This window comes from Pelophylax lessonae, assembly GCF_965119305.1.
Source record: "Pelophylax lessonae genome assembly, chromosome: 4".
Classification (NCBI taxonomy): Eukaryota; Metazoa; Chordata; class Amphibia; order Anura; family Ranidae; genus Pelophylax; species Pelophylax lessonae.
The window spans coordinates 152,265,703-152,279,741 of NC_138771.1; the positions used below are offsets into that span (position 1 = coordinate 152,265,703).

Here is a 14,039-nt window from a genome sequence, read left to right on the forward strand (position 1 = left end):
CAGAATAAAATAACTCAGTAGACATAAGAGCTGGTAAGTGGTACCCCAAGTCCAGGTTAATAAAAACCAACATATAAACGTTCCATGGAGTATACAAATAGTAGACACTGATATTGAAGTCATAGCATCAATGAGCTTGACGCGTATCGTGGACCAAAAATCGCCACTTCATCAGGAGAAAAAAAGTGATGCATATCTGCAAAGAATATAAAAATATGTGTGGTAAAATACCAACATGGAGAGGGGAGGGAGGGGGGGGGGGACACAGACCACCCAAAATCCCACACTTACAAACAGCTCAGCTGGCTGTGTGTTCCATGCCTAGTGTGCTTCAGGCATCCCACTGGGTGGTTTCACCTCCTGTGTTCACCACCACTCTGGAGATCTTCCCAGCACACTAGCGTGACGCTGGGAGCACCATGTTTGGCGGTTCTTTGGCGGCCATGGCATGCACACGTTGGGATATGGAGGTTTGTTTCTTGGTACCTTTCTTATCTTTCATTACTCCCTTGTTTCTTTTCCATCTCTTTCACCTGCATCATGGCTATTCTAGCTCCATTTCCTTGTCCTTTTTGCTCTGTCCAGCAATTCTTTTTGTAATTTACCCACTTGGGCCATCCTCGTTTTCCACTCACTCATCTGTCATCACTCACCATACTCTTGGTCACATGTTTTCCAATGTTTGTGCGTGCAAAATTATTCAGCCCCCTTAAGTTAATACTTTGTAGCGCCACCTTTTGCTGCGATTACAGCTGTAAGTAGCTTGGGGTATGTCTCTATCAGTTTTGCACATCGAGAGACTGAAATTTTTGCCCATTCCTCCTTGCAAAACAGCTCGAGCTCAGTGAGGTTGGATGGAGAGCGTTTGTGAACAGCAGTTTTCAGTTCTTTCCACAGATTCTCGATTGGATTCAGGTCTGGACTTTGACTTGGCCATTCTAACACCTGGATATGTTTATTTGTGAACCATTCCATTGTAGATTTTGCTTTTTTTTTTTGGATCATTGTCTTGTTGGAAGACAAATCTCCGTCCCAGTCTCAGGTCTTTTGCAGACTCCATCAGGTTTTCTTCCAGAATGGTCCTGTATTTGGCTCCATCCATCCTTCCCATCAATTTTAACCATCTTCCCTGTCCCTGCTGAAGAAAAGCAGGCCCAAACCATGATGCTGCCACCACCATGTTTGACAGTGGGGATGGTGTGTTCAGGGTGATGAGCTGTGTTGCTTTTACGCCAAACATAAAGTTTTGCATTGTTGCCAAAAAGTTCGATTTTGGTTTCACCTGACCAGAGCACCTTCTTCCACATGTTTGGTGTGTCTCCCAGGTGGCTTGTGGCAAACTTTAAATGACACTTGTTATGGATATCTTTAAGAAATTACTTTCTTCTTGCCACTCTTCCATAAAGGCCAGATTTGTGCAGTATACGACTGATTGTTGTCCTATGGACAGAGTCTCCCACCTCAGCTGTAGATCTCTGCAGTTCATCCAGAGTGATCATGGGCCTCTTGGCTGCATCTCTGATCAGTCTTCTCCTTGTATGAGCTGAAAGTTTAGAGGGACGGCCAGGTCTTCGTAGATTTGCAGTGGTCTGATACTCCTTCCATTTCAATATTATCGCTTGCACAGTGCTCCTTGGGATGTTTAAAGCTTGGGAAATCTTTTTGTATCCAAATCCAGCTTTAAACTTCTCCACAACAGTATCTCGGACCTGCCTGGTGTGTTCCTTGTTCTTCATGATGCTCTCTGCGCTTTAAACGGACCTCTGAGACTATCACAGTGCAGGTGCATTTATACGGAGACTTGATTACACACAGGTGGATTTTATTTATCATCATTAGTCATTTAGGTCAACATTGGATCATTCAGAGATCCTCACTGAACTTCTGGAGAGAGTTTGCTGCAATGAAAGTAAAGGGGCTGAATAATTTTGCACGCCCAATTTTTTAGTTTTGTATTTGTTAACAAAGTTTGAAATATCCAATACATTTCGTTCCACTTCATGATTGTGTCCCACTTGTTGTTGATTCTTCACAAAAAATGACAGTTTTATATCTTTATGTTTGAAGCCTGAACTGTGGCAAAAGGTCGCAAAGTACAAGGGGGCCGAATACTTTCGCAAGACACTGTGTATATATATATATATATATATATATATATACACTCTATATATTTTTGGACAGATACTCTTGTATGCTGCAATAGCAAAGACTCTTCTCATCTCATTGCCTCCCACACTCACCCCACCTGTTGGTGCCACGCTCCGCCATACCCGCCTGACCTGTGCTCCCTCAGCTGCCGGTGGGGATACCTGCGTTTTCAGCTTTACCTTCAACACCATATACAAGCCGAGCTGTTTGTAAGTGTGGGATTTTGGGTGGTCTGTGTCTCCCCTCCCTCCCCTCTCCATGTTGGTATTTTCCCACACATATTTTTATATTCTTTGCAGATATGCATCACTTTTTTTGCTCCTGATGAAGTAGCGATTTTTTGTCCACGATACGCATCGAGCTCATTGATGCTATGACTTCAATATTAAGTGTCTACTACTTGTATACTACATGGAATGTTTATATGTTGGTTTTCATTAACGTGGACTTGGGTACCACTTACCAGCTCTTATGTCTACTGAATTATTTTATTCTGTAACTTATTAGGTATTTACCAATTTGCACACCAATAAATGTCAATATATATCCCTGCCAGCTTTGTCCTGCCTCTCATTCAAAGTCCCAAATCCTCTTTTATTTTTCTGCATATTAGGGATGGAAACACATGGCAACCCCCCCCCCCCCGTGTTTCATTTAAAGTCCCAAAACTCCCCCCTTTTTTGTAGAATATTTTTTTTCACGTAACTTATTGTATCTACTAGCTAGTGCCCTTATTATTAGTGTAAATGTCCCCTGTCACAGGAAAACCAAATATTGGCTTTCCTTTCCACAGACAGTGACAGCACTGAGGAAAGGAAAGATAACCAGCATTTGTTTACATGTGATCAGCTGGAATTGGACACAGTTGATCACATGGTGATTCTTTCCTGTGATCCCTGTGCAGTGCTTTCATCTTCCCTCACCTTAATTTCTATAATTAATTTTCTTCTTCACTGATGGGCACTGACCAGGCTGCACGCTGATGAGCAGGGCCGCTGATAGGGGGGGACCACCAGCCCTCTTGTAGGGGGCCCGAGCACACAGGGGGACCCACACAGAGAGGGGGATTAGTGATGGACAACAAATACAGAAATCTTCCTCCAGCACCTGAATCTGATTTGTCCCTCTCCCTGCTATCAGCTTTTATCTTTTGAGAAAGAGACAGTCGTCCCTCACTAATCCCCCTCCCTTGTGTGGGCCCCCCTCCCAGCACTTATCTCTGCTCAGGAGTTTATTTGTAAATTGTAACTTTGTTTCTCTCTCTCTGTCTCTCTGATCACTGAGCTCCAACTGCCCAGCCTGTATATTTTTCTCATCTCGTCTTCTTTTTTATTTAACATAGTTTTTTTTTAGATTTAGCAGGAATTATGCGAGTTATGTTATATTTGTGTCTGCTAATAGTGAGTTTGTTGTAATTTTAGCTGAATATATCTTTAATATTTTCTTGGGGGGGCCCTGCCAGGTAGTCTGTACGGGGCCCCGCGATTTCTAACAGCAGCCCTGCTGATGAGGCTGCGCTGATGGGCACTGATGAGGCTTCACTGATAGGCACTGATGAGGCTGCACTGATAGGCACTGATGAGGCTGCACTGATGGGCACTGATGAGGTTTCACTGATAGGCACTGATGAGGCTACACTGATAGGCACTGATGAGGCTGCACTGATGAGGCTGCATCGGCTAATATATCGGCTTTCCTTTCCTCAGACAGTCACAGTGCTAAGGAAAGGAAAGATAACCAGCATTTGTTTACATGTGATCAGCTGGAATTGGACACAGCTGATCACATGGTAAAGAACCAATGTCATTGGCTCTTTACCCTGATCAGTGATGTGCTGTGTCCGAGGGGCACTGCTCACCACTCATTGCCATGTGCTACTGAAGGCACGCATGCGCTGTAAGAAGGGGGGGGGGGGGCGAAAGGCCCACCTGGCTGTCAATCTGCTATAGGCTTCCCGGGAACTGGTTAATGGCTGATTGTGAGAAATTATATGTTTTATGTCACAATTAGAGGCTCTTTTTACACTGGGTTCTTTGTTTATTTTTCACAACTTAAGGGCCCATTCACACTATGATTCACACAGAAATGTGCTGTGTTCCTGTATGATTCACATGTGATCTGGGTGCAGTGCAATCTCGGCCCACATCGCACCACGCCAAAAGTACTGCATGGTACTTCTGTATTTTGTGATCCGATGCGGGCAAACGTACTGCAATTGCGACCTGCATTTGGGGTGTCCTGAATTTTGCATCGACACCTGCTGCAGATCCCAAGGGCAGTGCAAGAAATGCTCAGGGAACGCGATCCTGAGAGATTCAGCCTTCATATGGCTGCTATCTAGTTTTAGGGTCATTCACACTAGAATGTGGTGCAGGAAAGCTATGTTCCCATGCGGCTTCCTGCACCGCATTCCAGCTGCACAGCCCATGTGATCTGCTGCGGGTGTCAGTGCAAAGTTAAAGTCACCCCAAATGAAGGGTGCAAACGCAGTATCATTTGCCTGCAACAGATCTCATGGCACAAAAATACCATGTGACCTGATTGCTGTGCATGCACTACATTTGGTGCGGTGCAGGGAAATCGCACTGCATGTGAATCACAAGCACTTGGTAGTGTGAAAGGACCTTACTGTGGTTCTCTTCTGGGGCTACCTGTGTCCTAATCACCTGATTGATACTAGATTGGTAACCTTTGGGCTTATATAGTATATTTTATAGAGATTTCATTTACTCTGCTTTTATCCCCATGGATCTGAGGGCATGGGATTTTTTGCCTATTTTTTGGGGTGGTAAAATCCGAATCCCCAACCATTTGCTGGGGATTTGAATTTTTTAAATACCTGTCTTCCGTTCTCTTAAGTAGGGTTTACGTGGGCCAAAAACAGCGCCAATCCAGATGTTTTTGAGCACCTGGGCATAGGTTCAGCGGTCTATAAAAGTCTATGACTGCGGTTGGATGCGGTGCTGATTGGGAGTTGTGTGTCCAGAATTCCGGTATCCAATGATTGGAGCGTCCGATGTTCGGAGCACACATGGTCCTAAAGGTGACGAGCGCTCATGCAGCGTCCAGATGTGTTCAAATGTCAGGATCTCCCTCTGCCATAGGTTCTGACCCGATGTACATCATGCGATTTGACGCTGATTGTCCAATCTGTCTGTGAATGAGGCCTGATGGGAAAAGGAGAGCGAAGTAGAAAACGTCCTTCCAGATATTGATTACATAAACCTGAACATGGTCAGGATCAATGAAAATCGTATGACATCAGCATACACAGACAGTACACCGATATTCATCTCCATTGCAGAATCATTTGATGATTTTTATTCTAAAATCATTTTTCTGACTTCTGATTAATGACAGCTGGGCTGATTAATGATTAATATGGGGGAAGAGATGGTCGGTGCTGAACACTGTTCAGGGATAGTCGGTGCAGGTTAGGTGTCCTCCATATCACCATACAAACACCGATCTCACTGCTAAGATCTCACCCGATCGGTTCACACACCGGGGAACTGAAAACTCCGCCATAGATACACAATCTGCAACCCCATAGGCTGAGAGTGAGACAGAGCCCGGGGTGGGGGGAGTATGGGGGAGGGGACAGCGGACGGCTTCACTGATGGAAATCATTGCCGCTGAGCGCTGAGCCCGGAGACACAGAGAGGACACCGAGCACCTACCGCCACCATGGACCGGTATGTCACCGAGGAGGGGGGAGGGGAGGGGATCTACACTGACACCATCGCCCGCTGCACTGCAATGCCAGCTCCATCCTCCAATACTCTCTGATCATGTCTGCTATGGAAACCATATACATGTGTGTGATGTATGTATATACATGTGTGTGTGATGTATGCATGCAATATACGTGTGTGTGATGTATGTATATACGTGTGTGTGATGTATGTATGCATGCAATATATACATGTGTGTGTGTGATGTATGCAAATATATACATGTGTGTGTAATGTATGCATGTAATATATACATGTGTGTGATGTATGTATATACATGTGTGTGTGTGATGTATGCATGCAATATATATACATGTGTGTGTGTGTGTGTGATGTATGCATGCAATATATACATGTGTGTGTGTGTGTGATGTATGTATATACGTGTGTGTGATGCATGTAATATATACATGTGTGTGTGTGTGTGTGATGTATGTATATACGTGTGTGTGATGCATGTAATATATACATGTGTGTGTGTGTGTGATGTATGTATTCAATATATATGTGTGCGTGTGATGTATGCATGTATTATTTACGTGTGTGTAATGTATGCATGCATATACGTGTGTGTGTGATATGTATGTATGCTATACATGTGTGTGTGTGTGTGTGATGTATGCAATATATACCTGTGTGTGATGTATGCATGCAAAATATACACGTGTGTGATGTATGTATGCTATATATGTGTGTATGTGACGTATGCATGCAATATATACATGTGTGTGCTATACTTCTACTACACACTGCAAGATACTAGAGATGTATTTATAGAATATAGATGCATGTGTATATGATCTAAATATAGAATGTGTGTGTGTGTATGTATGTATATGTGTGTGTATGTGTATATATATATATATATATATATATAATGATCAGGACATGCTGTGTACAACTTCTATGACCCACTGCAGGATGCTCTGTGTATATGTATGTGATTGTGCTATACTTCTACTACACACTCTGCAGATGTGTTTCATGTATAGAATATATATATGTGTGTGTGTGTGTGTATGCTACACCTCTACTACCACTGCATTATACTCTTATGTATATATATATATATATATATATATAATCTCAAAAATGTGCTATACCTCTACTACACACTGCAATATACTCTATGGATGTATCATATTTATTAGGCTGTGCTGTGTGTGGTACTTCTACTACACACTGTGCAGATGTGTCCTATGTATACAATATATATATATATATATATATATATATATATATATATATATATATATATATATATATGTATGTGATCAGGACATGCTGTGTGCTATTCTTCTGAAGCACACTGTGCCAGATGCTGTATGTGTGTATAAATAGAGTATATATGGGTGTGTGTACGATGCTTTGTATATAATAATGTATGTGATTGGTGTGTGTCATTACTCTACTGCACACTATGTCGATGCGCTATGTAATGTATACAATATGAATGCATGTGCTATGTGTCACTGCACACTGTGATGATGCTCTTATGTCTGTAATATATATATGATCAGTCTGTACCATACTTCTAGTGCACACTGTGCCAATGTGTTTTGTAATATGAATGCCTGCGATCTGTATGTGCTATTGCACCCTGTATTGATGCTGTATGTATGTAATGTATATATGCGAGTGGTGTGTCCATACTTCTACTGCACACTGTGCTGATGTGCTTTGTAGCGTCTATAATATGAATGCCTGTGATTGGTATGTGCTATTTGCCATTGCACACTGTACTGATGTGCTTTGTAATGTCTATAATATGAATGCCTGTGATCGGTATGTGCTATTGCACACTGTACTGATGCTGTATATATGTGAGTGGTGTGTCCATACTTCTATTGCACACTGTACTGATTCTGTATGTATGTGAGTGGTGGGTCCATACTTCTACTATACACTGTACTGATTCTGTATGTATGTGATGTATATATGTGAGTGGTGTGTCCATACTTCTATCGCACACTGTACTGATTCTGTATGTATGTAATGTATATATGTGAGTGGTGTGTCCATACTTCTATCGCACACTGTGCTGATTCTGTATGTATGTAATGTATATATGTGAGTGGTGGGTCCATACTTCTACTGCACACTGTGCTACCCTTTAGGGGGTGAATGCTAGCTGTTTCTCATTAACCCTTCCTGTGCCAGCTCTGCTATTATTGGGCGCATTCACCCCAGCTGCTGTCATTACTGTCAGTCCTTTTTATTATGTGTGTTGGATACATTTGTGAACTGCAGCTGCATAGCAGAACACTCATGCGGGAGTCCTTGGAGCATGATCATACGCTTGACACAATTGTATGGTATAATCATGGAAATTGCTGGTGTGAAATGCTACAACACAGATCCCAGCATCCTCAGTGCTATTAGAAGAGACAGTAAACTGCTATTTACCCTTTCAGATCACTAAGTATTGGGTAATCATAAGGGATAATAATGATACAGTATTGGCAGTGCGGCTTGTCTGAATGCCCTGCTGGCCAGAGGAGGACTTGTTTCTTACTATGACAAAGATTAGTTTTGGTAAAATGAGTGAACATAACTAGGGAAGTGTGCTTCTGAGGAATGGAAATGTCTGGCTTTGATTACCTGTGTTTACCAGCATGGTGGGAAATATGACATTTGTGATTGACAGTGAAATAATTATTGTAGGGTAAACTGGCCATACACTATCCAACTTTCACTGAGTGTCGGCCTCCTCCTGCCCAACACCCTGACAGCAGCTGTGGGCAGAATATCTTTGACCAATAGAATGAAAAAATCCAATAGTGTATGGCTAGATTTAGCTGGTGCTTATGTAGTGTTTAGAGCAGCCATTCACAACCAGTGTTCTATGGAACGTCGGGGTTCCTCTAAAGGTTTCTAGGGGTTCCTTGAGTTGTGGCTAATTGACTTTCCATCTGATGGTGCCTGCATAGTTCCAGCTCTACTTGGCAAAGCCATCAGCATGACACCAATGATCTTTTTAGCAGTTTGCAAGGGTGGCATTCCAACCACATGTGAAGAGGGCATTCTTCTCACTGACCACCAATGTAACCGGTATAAAGCCTCGTACACACGTACTGATCGTCGGCCGAACGATCGGCTGTCTTTTGTCCAGGGCTGTCCTGTCGGTTGAAAACTGCAAAAGACTGCACACGAATTTTGTCGGCCAACAACAGCCGACTGCAGAAGTGATGTCATGTGATGGTTAACTTTCCGTGTGTTTTTTCTTCTTTGAGCATGCCCAGTCTTGCTAATCTGCTGTCTGTCGGCCGAAATCTGTACTGACTGGCGAACAATCGGCCGTTCTGGTGACGGACAACAAATATTTTAAAGTCTGCAAGACAGATTCTGTTCGGCCGAAAATGCGCTGTCGGCTGTCGGAAGCATCATACTAACAAGCCTACAATCGGCCGATCGGTCGACGGCCGAATATTTACGGCCGACAATCGGTACGTGTGTACGGGGCTTTAGTCCCATTGACCCTTGATGGATTGGCTTTAATGAAGGTTCCTCAATACATGACAATTATTTTAGGGGTTCCTGTGGGGTAAAAGTTGATAAAGGCTGGTTTGGAGAACCGAAGATTGTTTCCTTGTTTTTTCTTTTTTTTTTTTTTTTTATAAATTGCACCAGAAATCTGCCCAAATATAACTAGCAGTGCAACAATGTCTCCATGGTAAATAGATTTGCAACTCATTTCTATAGATCAAGTCATGGAAATCCAACCCTGTCCTATTTCTCCTAATCTGGAGAGAATACTGCTAATAATTCACATAGGAGTAAGATATGAATTTAAGCCCCCAAGCTTTATAACCCATACCCAGTGTTCCAGATTTACCACCTCAACTGCTATAATTTCTCTACAGCATCCATGTGTCATCTCCAGGAGAAGCACTTATCCACATACTTGAACCAAGTGTCAAGCCAAGTCCATGTACAAAGTGTTTGGGCTATGTCATTTAGCAATCTTGCCTTGCAGTGCTTCCATCCTGACTCCCAGCAAGGACACTATCTGCATGGAGTTTGTAATTTCTCCCATTGTTGGCTTTTGTATGTTTACCTCCCAATCCAAAAACATTTTGGTACAATAATTATAATCTGTCCTATTTGCCACTTTTGGGTGTGTGGAAGTAACATTCGTTATTCAGGGGCAGGGATTGAAAAGTCACATTTCTCTCTGCTGTACAACTTGTCAGCACTATGAGTAAACTACAGACATGCAAGGGACAGATGTGTTTATTGTGTATATTGAACAAATCTTTAATCTGATAAAGAGATCTAAACTAGCAACCATCAACACCTGCTTCTATGTAGCTGGGGCTCTGTGATTTTCCTCTACAATTTGATGGGAGGTCACCCCCCCCCCCCCTTTAGGTGAAGGAAGGAGCAGGTCAGTGGAAGTGTCTTGGCCCAGGACGTTCCGGTCAGTGGAAGTGTCTTGGCCCAGGATGTTCCGGTCAGTGGAAGTGTCTTGGCCCAGGATGTTCCGGTCAGTGGAAGTGTCTTGGCCCAGGACGTTCCGGTCAGTGGAAGTGTCTTGGACCAGGACATTCAGGTCAGTGGAAGTGTCTTGGACCAGGACATTCAGGTCAGTGGAAGTGTCTTGGATCACAGGTCAGTGGAAGTGTCTTGGACCAGGACATTCAGGTCAGTGGAATTGTCTTGACCCAGGATGTTCAGGTCAGTGGAAGTGTCTTGGATCAGGATGTTCAGGTCAGTGGAAGTGTCTTGGACCAGGATGTTCAGGGCCCTTTCACCCTTTTGTCTTCAGTGGAAAACATATCTGGTAAGGATAAATGGGTCCTCAAGCAACAGAATGGGGCAAGTAGGAGAGTTACCAACCTCCCAGTTAGAATCACCACCTAACACGTTATGCTGCCAATTGTATAAATAAGAAAGCGATCTGGGCCAGCACAGGCGGTTGTTAGATACCCAATGAAGAGGAGGTGACTGTTAGGGAATTGACTCTTTCTGGAGTAGTCATTTTTCTAGCAGATTTGAAGGCACATTGCAAGCTTGTGACAGTGTCACTTTGATGTGTTTTAGTTTTCTGTGTACTCCTTTTTGGCAAATAACCATGTGTATTGTGTCAATGACCTTTAGAAATCTCAATTAGTCTACTTACAATTGCAATTTTCAGCCCCAGCTGTGAAAAACAGCATCTTTCATTGAATGCACATGGGTGTGGTGGGGTTTATTGCTGGAACTGCTGGCTGTCATCTCCTGGGCTCGTGATCTGCTACAATGCACTTTTGCAGGGTGTTCTTTGTAACAGTGACACCACAATGACATGAAAATCAGTGACATTATCTTTCCCATCATATACAATCCTGTGAACTTTGGTGATTGTCTTTGAGATTGTCCAATAATGCCTTTCCTGGTAGCAACAGGTCACTGCAGTGGTGACTAGTAAATCATTATTATAGATTTTCTGAAGTTGCAAAGGTGCATGGCTGGGGTAAAGACAGGTATGGACAGCTCAATTTCATCCTACTCTAATCACGCAGATGGTGGAATCTTAATATAGAGACACGGTCACTTTTCGGCAACACCAGCAGCTGCGGGTGACGTAGCAGCGTGATTCACCCAATAATTTACCACCTGGCTCAGTAGATTTTTAAATCAACAAATGTCAAGCCAGTTTGGGAATTGGATAAATATCCAAAAATTACCTCCTGAAGCCTGGCTAAAAAACTCCCAGAAATGCCCTTATCCCAATGGGCCTGCCTTGTTGCTAGGACAATGCTAAATCACTCTCAGCCAATTTGAGCCCCCTCCCATTCACTCTCTCTCCCCTATCGCTGTAGCTCTGAGCTCAGGAGGATATGGTGGACCACTCATGTGCATTGGTTTGAGGACTTGTTCATGTGATGATTGGGGGCAACAACAACTAGGAGTTTCATAGCAACATCCTAGCAACAAGGCAAAATAGGATGATGCCATCTCTGAGAGTTTTTTGGCCAAGCTTCAGGTGGTACATAAATGGCTTACACCTATAACAGGGGTGTTCGTTACCTTTGATCAAAGCTTCCCGTTTTTTTTTACATTATCCTTTACCTGCATAGGCAGTTGGTAAAGGTGAACGATCCCTTTTAAGGAAATTCCTATTTGTGACATTTCAATAAGGTTTGCACAAAAAGTAAAAAAATAATAAAGTAAATAGTGTGCATATCGGCAGCGCTGTCATCATGGCGCACACTGGTCACTGTGTTCTTATGCAGCTGCTGGTGAAAAATAGTAAAAGTAAAATTAACTTCCCTCCCCATGAATATCCAGGTCCCATCAAATATATCAAACGCATTGGATGACACGTGCTGATTTCTATAGGACCAAACGCTCCTGCAAGCTTGCACGGTGGTATGCAAATGCAGATCTGTACCGATGGTGCTGTGGTAGTCATTCCTTTCCACACAAATGTAACTTATTTTAATGTTACACTAACAATATACTATATGTACAGTATATAAAGACAGATTCATGCTTCCTGTGTGTGATGACAACAGGGGAAAAGCTATGGGACAGTAGGCAGGATCCAAAATATTATTAACACTTAACTTAAATAAAAAGCAGACACCTGTGTTCTTTGGAAAATTATTGGCTGTGGCTGTTTATTACTGGTTTTAAAACTTTCAATAAATATATAATAAAACATTAACACTCTAAACAGCCTAGCCACCACGGCTCAGGCCGGATAAATAATATCACATTTAAAACCATAAACTTCCACTCAAATATACGAAAACCGTCCCCCTTTGCTATAGCAAAGGTGACCCACCACATAATATACAGCCGCAACAAGGGAGGGGGGAGATGGGGAACTCACAGCGCTGAATCTTCTGAGGCGAATGAGCCCCTCTGAGGGGAGCTCCACTTTATATAGGGGCCTCAGAGAGCTCTAGAAGCTTCTACACTAAACCTTTTCCTATAGGTGCTCTGACCCCTGCAACATCACGCCCACTATAGCTGTTCCCTCAGGATACCTTGAAAATCCCTCCTTTTTTACCTGAGGGAAAAAAGGAGGGAATTATTACCTCATGAACCTATTTTCCTACCCCAGCCACTCTCCCATGAGGAAAAGGGGGCTTATTACTGTCTTCCCTTTTCCTTTCATTCTAAACTGAATGGTGAGCTTTGACATTCTGAAATACAGAATATCGCACTTCTGTGGTATCCGTGTAGTCAGAAGGCCTTTTTAGTTGTTTCTTGGGGTAAATATCTGGGATTGTGCTAGTTTTGGAAAAAGTACAGAATTTTTTTACTTTTACCAATTTCTTGTTAATATATATGCATCCAGTTCTGCTTACATAAGCCTTATCTTTTGGGGAAAGAATCTAGTGGTGGTGTGTGGAGAGTGTGTGAGGGCCTGAGGTGGTTACAGAGGAAAGATTCCTGTCAGGAAGCCGGTGATATATTATATAGTCTACACTGGAGTCGGCGCACATTTTCCACCAGTGTTCCAATTCATTTATCCCAGCCATAAAGAAAGTTTCATCTTTAGATACATTTTTCCACAGCTCGCTTCTCTTTTTTTTTTTTTTTCTGGAAGAAAGCGAATGAAGCTGTGCTTTCGCCACAATCCCAAAAAGGGCTCCAGATTTGGCTGAATCTGCCTGAAATCACTGCAGACTCCTGGGAATTGCTGTGCTTTTGGTCAGCTGTCCAGCGTTTATGTATCTGCCATGTAGAGACCGTTCGGGTCCATTTGCACAGCCGACTGCTGCGATTTCTAGTGGAAAGTATCTGCGGCCACTGAGCCTGTACAATGCAATGATGGGCTGTCGGTGGCCGCAGTTGTACATGACTGTTCGCACAGCCAGCGATTAGCTGGGCTGATTGTTGCTGGATGTAACGCTCCGGCGTTTGTTTCGTGAACTGGATTTGCAGCTGCAGAATTTCCACTCAGTAGTCGTGTAGAGATGTGTTGAATCACCATATCCAACTCTCCAGACTCATCATTGTGGCCCAGCCTGCCTCAGCATGCAAATATACAGACACTCGGATAAGATGTTCCTGGAGTGATAGGTTGTATACGATAGTATAGAGGCGATGTGCTGAAAGGACAGGCGTGAGTAGTGATAGCAATGATAGGCACTCAATAGTAATGTTCAGGAGTGTTAGCAGATGGTGATAGATAGTATGCAGATAGGTTAGCAATCATGT

General features: G+C 43.0%; 1 protein-coding gene across 1 annotated transcript in view; it reads left to right on the forward strand.

Annotated features, from left to right (window-relative positions):
* Positions 1-5,749: 5,749 nt before the first annotated feature.
* Positions 5,750-14,039, forward strand: part of PRRT4 (proline rich transmembrane protein 4) — an 81,643-nt gene continuing 73,353 nt past the window's right edge. The window contains exon 1 of the mRNA XM_082253195.1: positions 5,750-5,843. The gene's annotated coding sequence lies outside the window, so the exon portion shown is untranslated. The remainder of the gene's footprint in view (positions 5,844-14,039) is intronic.